Source organism: Hyperolius riggenbachi, chromosome 9 (assembly GCF_040937935.1).
Source record: "Hyperolius riggenbachi isolate aHypRig1 chromosome 9, aHypRig1.pri, whole genome shotgun sequence".
NCBI classification, from domain to species: Eukaryota; Metazoa; Chordata; class Amphibia; order Anura; family Hyperoliidae; genus Hyperolius; species Hyperolius riggenbachi.
In genome coordinates, this window is record NC_090654.1 from 212,941,373 (window position 1) to 212,953,572 (window position 12,200).

The window sequence follows — 12,200 nt, forward strand, 5'->3', positions numbered from 1 at the left end:
GTCATTGTCTCATTGATATTATACTCCTCCCAAAGTATGATGTCATGGCCATGGTCATGACCATTTCCTGTTTCTGAACCTCAAAGGGTTTTGGAAAATAACATGTTTCCAACCGCCAAGCAAGCAGTATCTCCCTCTGTGCATACAAATTTGTGTAAAAAACAACCTTTCACCCTGTCACATTGCAAATGGGTGTGTTTATAGGTAATATACACACTACTATTTTTTTTTTTAAATCTCAGCCTTATTTCTTCTATCCTATAAGATCCTATACCTGTTCTAATGTGGACTGGATTACTGCAGCATTTTCTAGTTGCACTGTCTCTGTAATATATCTAATCTTCTTTTGTTTGTCAAGCTTTGTTGACCCAGGGAAGAATGGGCTGCCTCTTTTGGAATGAATACAATTTATGCACACCCCCTGCAGGCTCTGTGGGCTTTGTTTACTCCTCACAGACAGCATCTCTGCTCTCAGTTTAAGCTTTTCTGTGATGCAGTTTGTGAGACTGAGAGGGGTGGGGGGGGGGGGAGGGAACTGCCTGTCACATGCTGAGAAACTGTGAGAATCCCAGACTGGTAACACAGATAATTCACTATGTTCACTATATAATAAAAACTTGTAGTATACTGTAACATGATATATATATATATATATATATATATATATATATATATATATATATATATATATATATATATATATATACACATATTAGCGTATGTGTGTGTATATACATACATGTATATATATATATATATATATATATATATATATATATATATATATATATATACACACACAAACATCACTTACTGGTTAGCGCCCATGTTTTTTGTTTGTAAACACTGCCTAAAACTGGCGATTAAAAGCCAGGATCACAGCAGAAGCTGCTTAGAGGAATCCAGGAGATCACAGTGACTCGATTGGTATGTTTTTTATTGTAGAAAACGGACAGTACAGATTCTCTTTAATGGGACCATGTGGTGATGAGCAACTAATGAACAAAGACACAGAGGTAGGGCACTGAGTGTGCTTAAGTCAGTGCCATCAGCTACTGCATCTAATCTGCCTGATTAGTGCCTGGTTTGTGACTTCACTTCCTACTGACCTTAGCTAGCCTTAAGTACCTACCGTAGCTAGCCCACCTGTTAATGCTGGTGGATTGGTGACTATTATTGATCAAGTAACTGGCGGCAATGACTTTGCACAAGAGGGACCATTAATAAACTGTCCCATGCTCTTCACTCTGGCATCTCTTTACTGCTGGAATTACAGAAAGTTCTTGGAGTGAAGAAAGTACAGTGCTGGAGGGAGGGGCATGTGTAAGATTTGCACTGTGGTCCATTGCTCTGCAGCAGTGCCACTGACTGTATACAGTAGTTAGCTTTAAAACAAATATGACAGCAGACTCTGGTATCAAGAAGCAATTTTGATTTCTGTGGTTTGGAGCCAAATCACATGATCAGCTAAGCAGCCACTAGAAACATTGAGAAGGAGCCAAACCATTACGTGGGAGAGCAGAAGGTGATTATTTGTCTACAAATGTTTTGGCACTGGCTACTGATAGTAAAATAAGAAGCTCATTGATAATATATGATAAATCTATTCTGTGCAATGCATATCCTCCTTTCTATTCCTGCAGGAAGCAGCAGGATCGCTTTAAAAATCTAAAACGTTGATAAAGCAATTATTCTGTATAAATGTCTGCTTCTTTCCCCCTCGAGTTGGACAATTCAGCAACTGTCGCTGAAATTAAGTGTGTATGGCTGATAATACATTACATATAACAGGAATAAAAATATGCACCCGAGGCCACTCAAGATTATTGCTATCTTATGTAGGATAAGCAACCCCCAATTAAAAATGCCTTCAAGTAAATAAAGAGGGATTAAAACAGCACACATACAGCGAGCGTCCATCCACCTTCGGAAAATTACCCATTTTGGTTTGCTGACATGCAAGTTCAAAGGTTGAGTTAGACAGGGAGCAGAAATGTTTTTCCCGTCCGCAAAGTGATATCGCTTTGTGACCTCGGATAAAACGGCATGCAAAACGAGCTTCCGCCTTACAACGATATGTGCAAATTACAGCTTTCCCAAGAATTTAAATTGACTCAAATACTTGAAAATCAATGGTAGGCTGTTATGGCCTCTAATGAAAAAAAATGCATTTCTTAATGTACACAAGATGGAGACATTAAAAATGTACATAATTTATAAGATGCTATTCCGTTTCAGAAGAATTTTAATCCGCCAATAATTATATGTGCATATAAATATATACATTTGTGATGAACACACGCTAGCGTTTGTTAAAAGTCAATGGGCAAAATGCAGGGAATAAGGAATAGCTCAAATAAAAGGCAGTTTGAGCACATGCCAAAAAAGCCATTCTGTTTTTTTCCTCATCATTTAAAAACACTGAAAATGTCAGAATTCAGTAAAAATTAGCAAAGTGGTAATATGGTATTAAAATAGGCCAATACTGAAGACATGAAGCCCCCACCTAAACCTCTAGTGCTACAAAATATAAAATAAGGTCTTAATTATCAATGCTGGATTCTGAGAGGGCTTATTCACACTATAAGAGCTTTATAAGCGCTAGTGATTTTGAAAAGCTGTTGCTAATGCAATGCTATGGGTGATTTTTACAAAATCACATTGCTCCAGTATGGACACTCATATAGGATAACATTAGCAAGAGCTTTTAAAATCACAAAACGCTTAGAAAAGCTCTTGTAGTGTAAACAAGCTCTAAGGCCTTGTTCACATTACAGCCGTTTTTGTTAAATTTTAAGCGCGGACGATTTTCAAAATCGCCCTGAAAGCGCTCGTGCAATGACTCTCTATGAGAGAGTTCATGTCAGAGCGGTTCGTTTGCGATCCGCTTTGAAAAGCGGTGCAGTGATTTGCCTCAATGGAAGGTATAGGAAAAACGCAAACTACTTACAAAATTGCTTTTGCAAGTGATTGCGTGAGGGTTTAAAAAAAAATACATTGTATTTATTGCTTCCAGATTTTTTTCCTGATCAAAAGACAGAAGAGCTCTGCAAAAGTGCTTACAAAAACGCCAACAAAAACAAGCAAACGCATAGAAAATCGCTGGAAAACCTTAAAAAAAAGCCCACCGCGGACGGCCACGCTAGCTGAACGCAATGTGAACAAGGCATAAGAGTGGCTAAGTGGGTTGTTGTCCAAGCAGTGACTACCAACTAGTGATGGGCGAACACCTGGATGTTCGGGTTCGGGAAAGTTCGCCGAACATGGCCGAGATGTTCGGCATGTTCGGGCCGAACCCCGAACTTTCCGAACATCCAGCTTTTGGGGGCCATATGGGGTCGCAGGCATAAGGGGGGAGCATGCCCCGATCGCGGGGGGGGGTCGGAAATTCCCCCCACCCCCTCCGCTAGCGCTCCCCCCTCTGCCCGCTTTCCCATTCAAAAGTTTAAGCAAAGTACCTGTAGTGGATGGCCTGGCAGTGGGCGGCACTGTGGAGTGAGGAGGAGGAGTCCGGAGAGTGACGAGTTGAGGGAGGCCGGGCAGCGGGCGGTTCAGCGGAAGTACCCTTGTGGTACTTCCGCCCTTTCTCTGACCTCACGCCCGCTGCCCGGCCTCCCTCAACTCGTCACTCTCCGGACTCCTCTTCCTCACTCCACAGTGCCGCCCACTGCCAGGCCATCCACTACAGGTACTTTGCTTAAACTTTTGAATGGGGAAGCGGGCAGAGGGGGGAGCGCTAGCGGAGGGGGTGGGGGGAATTTCCGACCCCCCCCGCGATCGGGGCATGCTCCCCCCTTATGCCTGCGACCCCATAGGGGGGCAGTATTCGGCCGAACAGGGCCCTGTTCGGCCGAACAGGGGCCCTGTTCGGCCCTGTTCGGCGGCCATTAGAAGTTCGGGGCGAACCCGAACTTAAAAGGCCGAACACCATCAGGTGTTCGGCCGAACGCGAACATCACCCGAACAGGGTGATGTTCTGCAGAACCCCGAACAGTGGCGAACACTGTTCGCCCAACACTACTACCAACCAGTGCTACCAGAACTCTGATCCAAAGATCTGACCAAAGCTTTTGAACATGATCCTGTGACCTGCTCGACAGGGAGGCATAACTGCTTTCTGCAGAAAAGGTAAAAAAGTAATTTAACAGTTTAGTGATTATGTCAGTTTGTTAACCCTTAGACTATCACCATTTAAAAAAAATAAAAATATTTAAACCCACATTATTGCACAGATGGAACTTGATACACAAAAGGGTGCTAACTTAGTTAGCACTCCTAAAGCCCTTTGGGACGCGCTAAGTTCAGCGCGCTAAGTTACCAGTGCAACGTTTCGGGCGCATCCGGTGTGACTTTTAGGCGCACCCGGTGCAACATTATGATCGGTGCGATGTTTCGCGTGCACCGCCCATCGCTAAACTTTGCGCGCGATCAATAATTATATTGTCCGACACAATGCAATGCAATGTGACAGTGGGAAAGTAGCCTTAAAAATAATCAAATAAAGATAACAAAATAAAAGATGATAAAATGTGCACGTTGTTAACACAGCAAATGAAACATCTATTAAAATTATGAATGTTACAGCAAAGGTTAATACATTTAAATCACACCTGAACTGAAAATAAACTGATGAGATTAGCAATTGTACCTATAGTTCTACTAATAAGACTTTCTTTGGCCTTGTTACAGTGTTACACTATAGTCTCAATTCAACCTGAGCCCTGTAATTTATCCCTTACAACGAAAGAAAGAAAAAAAAGAAACAAAACCTAGTTATATGTATGCTTGCCACTGTGTATACAGATGTTTATCTCAACATGTCACATGTCAGTTCAGGTACTCTTTAAAGAGACTCTGAAGTGAGAATAAATCTCGCTTCAGAGCTCATACTTAGCAGGGGCACGTGTGCCCCTGCTAAACCGCCACTATCGCGCCACTAAACGGGGGTCCCTTCACCCCCAAACCCACCCCCGCAAGACTTGGTCGTAGTCTTGGTCGTAAATCTTCCCTTCCTGGAGGCAGGGCTAACGACTGCAGCCCTGCCTCCAGTCACGTCTATCAGACTCGCATCGCCACCACTCTCCCCCGCCCCTCTCAGTGAAGGAAGACTGACAGACGCGCGTGGGGCAGGGCTCCATTTTATGGAGGGGATTTGGGGGTGAAGGGACCCCCGTTAAGCCGCAGGATTGCGGCGGTTTAGCAGGGGCACACATGCCCCTGCTATCTATGAGGTCTGAAGCGAGATTTATTCTCGCTTCAGACTCTCTTTAAGCATCTAGCAAGCAAAAGTCGTTAAAAAATAGAATCATTTTCTTAATTATATAATTAGGATCAACTAATTCTTGCTATGCTCTGAAAAAGTATGCTACACGTAAGGTGAGAAAAGGCAGGGCCAGTGCTTCCATATTGGGCAATTGGGCAATTGCCTATGGCCCTTGAGCCTGTAGGGGTTTCCTAGTCCAGTTTCTTAAAAATAATCTGTACTGTCTGATTTGTACAATAAAAAATATACCAATCGAGTCACTGTGATTTCCTGGATCCCTTTTGCTGTTTCCGCCGCTCCCTGCCGCCATCCTGGCTTTAACCTCCCTGGCGGTATGATTATTTTCAGATTTTAGGGTATTTTCTGAACATTTCAGACCCTAAAATCAGGAAACAATCATGCTGCCAGGAAGTCAGCAGCAGTCCCTGCTCTCACTCACCTCCCTGGGCTCCAGTGCTGCAATTTTACCTCCATCCACCGGGTGGCGCTGTAACACTTTGGTGAGATCAATGACGTTGATCTCACCAGAGTGACTAAGAGACTCCGAGGGCAGGAAAAAGAAGGGCTACCGACGTCTGCATCACCTGGGAAGTATGTAAAAGCTCCCTGCTGCCTCCATTCAGTTCCATTAAGCCTCCAGCGGCTAGCCCGAGTTAAGCTCGGGATTACCGCCAGGGAAGTCAATCCCCAGCTTTAGGCAGTGTTTACAAAAAAAACCATGGGCGCTAACCAGGAAGTGATGTATATATATATATATATATATATATATATATATATATATATATATATATACATGTGACATGTGACAGGCAGCTCCCTCCCCCTTAGCCTCACAAACTGCATCACAGGCTGAAACGGAGAGCAGAGACCTATCTGTGAGAAATAAACAAAGCACACAGAGCCTGGAGGGGGCGTGGAGGTGGCATGCATAACTTGTATTCATTTCAAAAGAGGCAGCCCAGTCCTCTCTGGGTCAACAAAGCTTGACAAAGAAAAGAAGATTAGATATATTACAGAGACAGTGCAACTACAAAAAGCTGCAGTAATCCAGACCACATTAGAACAGGTATAGAAAATTATAGGATAGAAGAAATAAGGCTGAACATTTTGTTACAGAGTCTCTTTAAAAGGAATCACTGTTGGGGAAGGGGGGATGCTACATTCAGGCTGAATTTACAATGTACTGGATGAAAAATAGATTCTCTAAAAACGGATCTATTTTCCATTTAAATGGTCAGTTGTTGCATTGGGTATCAGTTTTTAATCTAGTTTTCCATTCCGTTTTCGCATCACCACACACTCAGTACCTGTCATCATGTTCCTCTGCTCATCCATTTGGGTCCATACACATTAGAAATGTAAGCATCAGCCCCCTTTCACACTAGGGCGTTTTTATTGCTCTGTGTTACCCTTTGTTATTGCAGGATAATGCTAAAGCAATGAAAGTCTATGGGACATTTCATACCTGATGAGATGCGCCAGAAGCATCAGCACGTTAACATCGAACATCCGCTGCAACGTGCGGTAACTGGAAGTCATGTAAATCAACGGTGCCGCAGTTATTAAAACGTTTTTGTATTACGGTGCGCAAGTATGGAAGCATATTTTTTCAACACACTTACGTGCAATTCGTATTTTGGCTACAGGAAGTGAGTGGTAGAGAGAACCACTTATATGCATGCTGCCATAAACTACATTACCACACATTGGCGTGGGTATCTAGGTAGGCTATTTTAAGCGTTGCAGCGGAATGCGATCATCGGATCGCACTACAATCAAAACACAGGTTGCTGTGCTGAAACCAGCCTGAGGCTCCAATTGGTTTGCGAAAGACCAATGGGAATACTCCCTGAGCACCAGGGAGGATTTTCATTGGTTCACCACACATGACTCTTGCATTGCCCTCCATCACAGAGCTTACCCATTCAACTATGCTGAATGGGTAAGCCCTGTGTTGTGCTTGGACTACAGCCAATAAAATGTACCTCCTGCTGATTCTGACCACCTCAGTTTCAAGCTTTCTACAGTTTGCACCCAAGCAGAGCCTGATTAAGGCTAAATGGGGCCCTAAGCAAAGTAACTGATTTGCCCCCCCCCCCCCCGATCATGTCCTAATAGAATCAGAAGATGCAGCTGCACAGCAACATGCCGCACACACCGGGGCAGCCGCGCTACTGGTTGCTATGGGCAACAGCCCGCTTTCCTCTGTGGGTGCACAATGCAGGGAATAGCAGCGGCAAAATGCAGAGTGAGAGATAAATGGCTGGGACATTTGCACTCAGGGGCTGGGGCACCCCTGTGAAGAGGGCGCCAGATATCACAGCAGCAGCACTTTCCCCTTGCATCTCCAGCCTGGCAATAGCAGAAAGCTCTGGACACCGCCAAACCGGAAGCCATTCCCCAGACAGAATTACATAATCACCCCCACCACCGAACAACCGATTTCCTCCCAAACTAGACAGCCACCATGCAGCCTCCATCCCAGTGAATACGATAGTCCAGCAGAGAAGGCAGCCGCAGCGGGGAGAATGACAGCACCAGATGACTCACATTCACCTATTGCGATCCAAGCAATAGAGGTCCCGTCATCCAGAGCCCATCTGTCTCCTCTAGAGTGCTGCCGCTCTGTTACTACTACTATTACTACTTCCTACTTCCTGTCTGATCTGAGAATAAGGAAGTTCAGATCAAGTGGCTGCACTGTAGAAGAGACAGATGGGTTTCAGATTACGGGATCTCTATCGCTTGGATCATGAATAGGTGAGTGAGTGTTTGCCATCTGCCGCTATCATTCTTGCTGCAGCTGTGGTTCTCTGTGGGAAGGGAGGGAGGAGTGGGAAGTGGCAGAGTGCACAGTAGAAGGAGGGGGACCTAGGAGGAGAGCCTGGCTCTGAAGACAATCAGCAGTGCACAGCATCATTTGACAAGACAAGACAAGACAAATAACATTTATATCGCGCTTTTCTCCTGACGGACTCAAAGAGCCAGAGCTGCAGCCACTAGGACGCGTGCTATAGGCAGTAGCAGTGTTAGAGAGACTTGCCTAAGGTCTCCTACTGAATAGGTGCTGGCTTACTGAAAAGGCAGAGCTGAGATTCGAACCCTGGTCTCTTGTGTCAGAGGCAATGCCCTTAAAGGGACTCCGAGCAGTGCCTGTGGGTATGCCTTTAAGCATACCCACAACTAATTAATTACATCCTCACACCTACCAGCATGATGTTTGTAATTATATTCCCCTGGGTTCCTTATATTTCATTGCATTGTGCTGAATCGAGCTGCCGACTTTGGAGAAAAGTCGTCCTGTGTAATACAATGTAACTATGGAAAGATGCATATCATTTTGAAGCTTTCTTTCTCCTCTTTCCAATGATAGATAAACTGCCACCCTACACCTTTTAGTTTTCGCTATTTTCATGATCGAAATTGCCATGGCCGCGATTTAGATCGCGAAAATAGCGAAAACTAAAAGGCATAGTGCGGCGGTTTATATATCATTGGAAAGAGGTGAAAGAGAGCTTTAAAATGATATGCATCTTTCCATAGTTACTGCACTGCTCAGAGTCCCTTTAACCATTATACCATCCAGCCACCGCTGACAGGATGGCGAGGGCTGGTTTATGTACTGATGGGGCCCCTTTGACTCTGAATGGGGCCCCAAGCGACTGCTTTTTTTGCCTGGTCGGTAATCCGGCCCTGCACCCAAGTCAGAATTATTAGCTCTCATCTTTGTAGGTGCAAGGAAAAGGATGTTCTTAATAACTTAACAAACTTTATAAAAATATAAGCTACGGTTAAAGTGTATTTAAAATACCTTTTAAAACATCTTGGGCTTGATTCACTAACCGGCGCTAAGCCGGTCAGTGTGCCCTAAGTGTTAGTGTGCGCAAACCACAGAGTTAGGTGGTTTGCTCCCATACATTTGAAACAATCTCGCTCACTGCATGTGCAGCGTGCAGCGCGGGTAATAGTGTGCGCTGCTGGCCCTTAAAAGTCACACCCGGTGCAACGAAAATGGAGCATTGGGTGCCGTTAAGCAACGCTATGATGCGCCACTTCAGGGGCACTTGATACGCCATTTTTGTCGCCAGCGGGTGCAATGTTATCGTCGCACCGCGCACTAATATCGGCGCACCTGCACGGGGCTGCGCGCAATGTAGGTTTGGGCACACTAGCAGCCAAAAAGGGCTTTTCACACCGGCGCTAACACTTAGTGCCGGTTAGTGAATCAAGCTCCTTGAGGAATATTTTTTACTTTATAAGTTATGAAGTTCTCCTTTAAAGGCTGGTACTACTGGCAGCGACAAAAAACAAAGAGGTGGCTTGATGGCTTTATTCTTGGTTTATTGGGACGATATATTAAATAGATGGGCAGGGAGAGCTGACAGATAGGAAATCTATGATGATTATAGAGATTGCATAGCTATTTACTTGCCGAGTTAATTAACAATCAATCCAAATTATCACAAGCAGGCAGACTGCATGTAATTTGAATGGCCTGTTCGTATGGTAATTCATGAAGAAGGAAGTTGTATAAAGCAAGTGCTGCTTACTACAGAGGAATGAAAAGCCCCTTACAATGTAATACTTAAGGTAAATATGATCTCACATGAGCGGATGACACAAGTAGTAACATGCATGATCATGTTCCTCAACATTACATATAAATATATAGGGTACAAACAACATTTTTTCCTCATTCATGTGAGCTTGAATCTTTTAAAGCTTTAAAGTCCAAAAACATTTTTTCCTCATTCCTTGAGGAAGCAAAACCTGTTATCTATAACCAGTAATTCCGTGCTCATTTTAACTTGCACCTTTTATTAAATGTATGCCCATCTGGTGTACTCATTTATAATAAATTGATTAAAAGAAATTGAAAGAATTGTGAAGATGATTAAAATCAAAAATGTAGAGGATACCAGAGCCAAAAAGGTTTGGAAAACGGGTAGGAGGATTGTATGGGGAGTTGTCCTGATGGCTACCTCTCCCCCCGTTCTCCTCTGTTCCCCTCCTTACATACCTAAAGCCCCTCCGGCAGCTTCTTCCAGGTTGCCGGAGCTGGGCACCAGTATGCAGGAGCTAGCACAGAGCACTCCTGGCCGTGGTCTTGCGCTGAGGGACACGCGCAGCTGGGCTAGTGCCTACGTACTAATGCCCGACTCCAGCGATCCGGAATAGAGGCTGCCGCCTGCCCGAGGGGGTTTAGGTATATAAGGAGCGGGACAGAGGAGAACACGGGGAGCGGTGGCCAACAGGACAGCTCCCCATACATGCGTGCAACCAGTGGCGTAACAATAGGCCCTGCAGCCCATGCTACCGCGGGGGGGGGGGGGGCGCTCGGGGCTGTTTTGTGGGGGCTGGAGGGGTGGCAGCATGAGGGGAAAGCCTTGGCCACAGTCGGCGGGGAGAGGGGAAGTTTCCCCCCTCTCCCTCACCTCGGGGCTCTCCCCTCTGCGCTCCCTTCCAGCTAGATGTAGTGTGGGCAGCGGGCAGCAGCTAGCAGATACATACCTTTTTCCGTGCATTCCATCGCAGACTCCTCGCTCTTCCGGAAGTGATGTCAGCCGTAGTGATGCTCAAATACCCCTTTTTAAAATTCGAGTTTGGTCGAATTCGAATAGTAAATTATTCGAGGTCAGTCGAATATTCGAGTCGAATAATTTTTACTATTCGATTCGACCTCGGACTTCGAGCTCACTATTCGAGTCGGTATTCGAGCTAACTATTCGAGCTGACTATTCGAATTGGCCTTAAATAGCCTTCCAACACTTGTTTTGAGGGTGAATGATGCAAGAAACCTCTTTTTTTCCAAGTAACAACAGCAAGTGATTATGTGGGGATGTTCCTTTAAAAAAAAATGTGGAAAGAGAAGTTGTGTCCTTAATTTTGTTCAGTAGTGTTACTGTATATACTTGTTCTTCTTCTTCTTTATCTTTCTTCTTCTTCTTCTCGATCTTCTTCTTCTATATCTTCTTCTTCTTCTTCTATATCTTCTTCTTCTTCTTCTATATTGTCTTCTTCTTCTTCTTCTTCTTCTTCTTCTTCTTCATCTTCTTCATCTTCTTCTTCTTCTTCTTCTTCTTCTTCTTCTTCTTCTTCTTCTTCTTCTTCTTCTTCTTCATCTTCTTCTTCTTCTTCTTCTTCTTCTTCTTCATCTTCTCTTCTTCTTCTTCTTCTTCTTCTTCTTCTTCTTCTTCTTCTTCTTCTTCTTCTTCTTCTTCTTCTTCTTCTTCTTCTTCTTCTTCATCATCATCATCATCTTCTTCTTCTTCTTCTTCTTCTTCTTCTTCTTCTTCATCTTCTTCATCTTCTTCATCATCTTCTTCATCTTCTTCTTCTTCATCTTCTTCTTCTTCATCTTCTTCATCTTCTTCTTCTTTTTCATCTTCTTCTTCATCATCTTCTTCTTCATCTTCTTCTTCTTCTTCATCTTCATCTTCTCCTTCCTTTTCAATATCGTCTTCTTCTTCTTCACGTATTTCTCTTTTCAATTTTTTTTTTAAAGAAATGCAGCTATTTTTGAGCGTAACAAATAGCTGGTGGGCGCACGCATGTTGGAAGCGCCATTGTATGTGCTCCCTGGCAGTGGAAACACAAAGACAGCAGGAGGTAAATTCAGCAGCAGGAGGAGGAGGATGAGTGTGTGGCAGCAGGCAGTCAATGAGGCAGGCAGCTCGTCGTGACATAATAGCCCTGGTACCTAGCGGTGATACCAGGGCTGTAAATAAACACAACAGGAGGTCCCAGACAGCGGTCGTGCAGCCCACATTGTGTCCAATACACAACTGGGACAACACAGTTTTCAACCCGGGCACCTCAGAAAAATTAAACCTTTTTTTTTTTTTTAATGGTTTGTTTGGTTTTTGGTTTTGCAACCAATATAGCTATTGTTTGACGTAATAGCTGGTGGCAGAGTGGCAGCAGAAGGTAAATCATC

At 44.2% G+C, this 12,200-nt stretch overlaps 1 protein-coding gene across 1 annotated transcript in view; it reads right to left on the reverse strand.

Annotated features, from left to right (window-relative positions):
* The window catches only part of MDFIC2 (MyoD family inhibitor domain containing 2), a 106,667-nt gene that overhangs the window by 5,587 nt on the left and 88,880 nt on the right, over window positions 1-12,200 (reverse strand). The gene's annotated exons all lie outside the window — the stretch shown is intronic.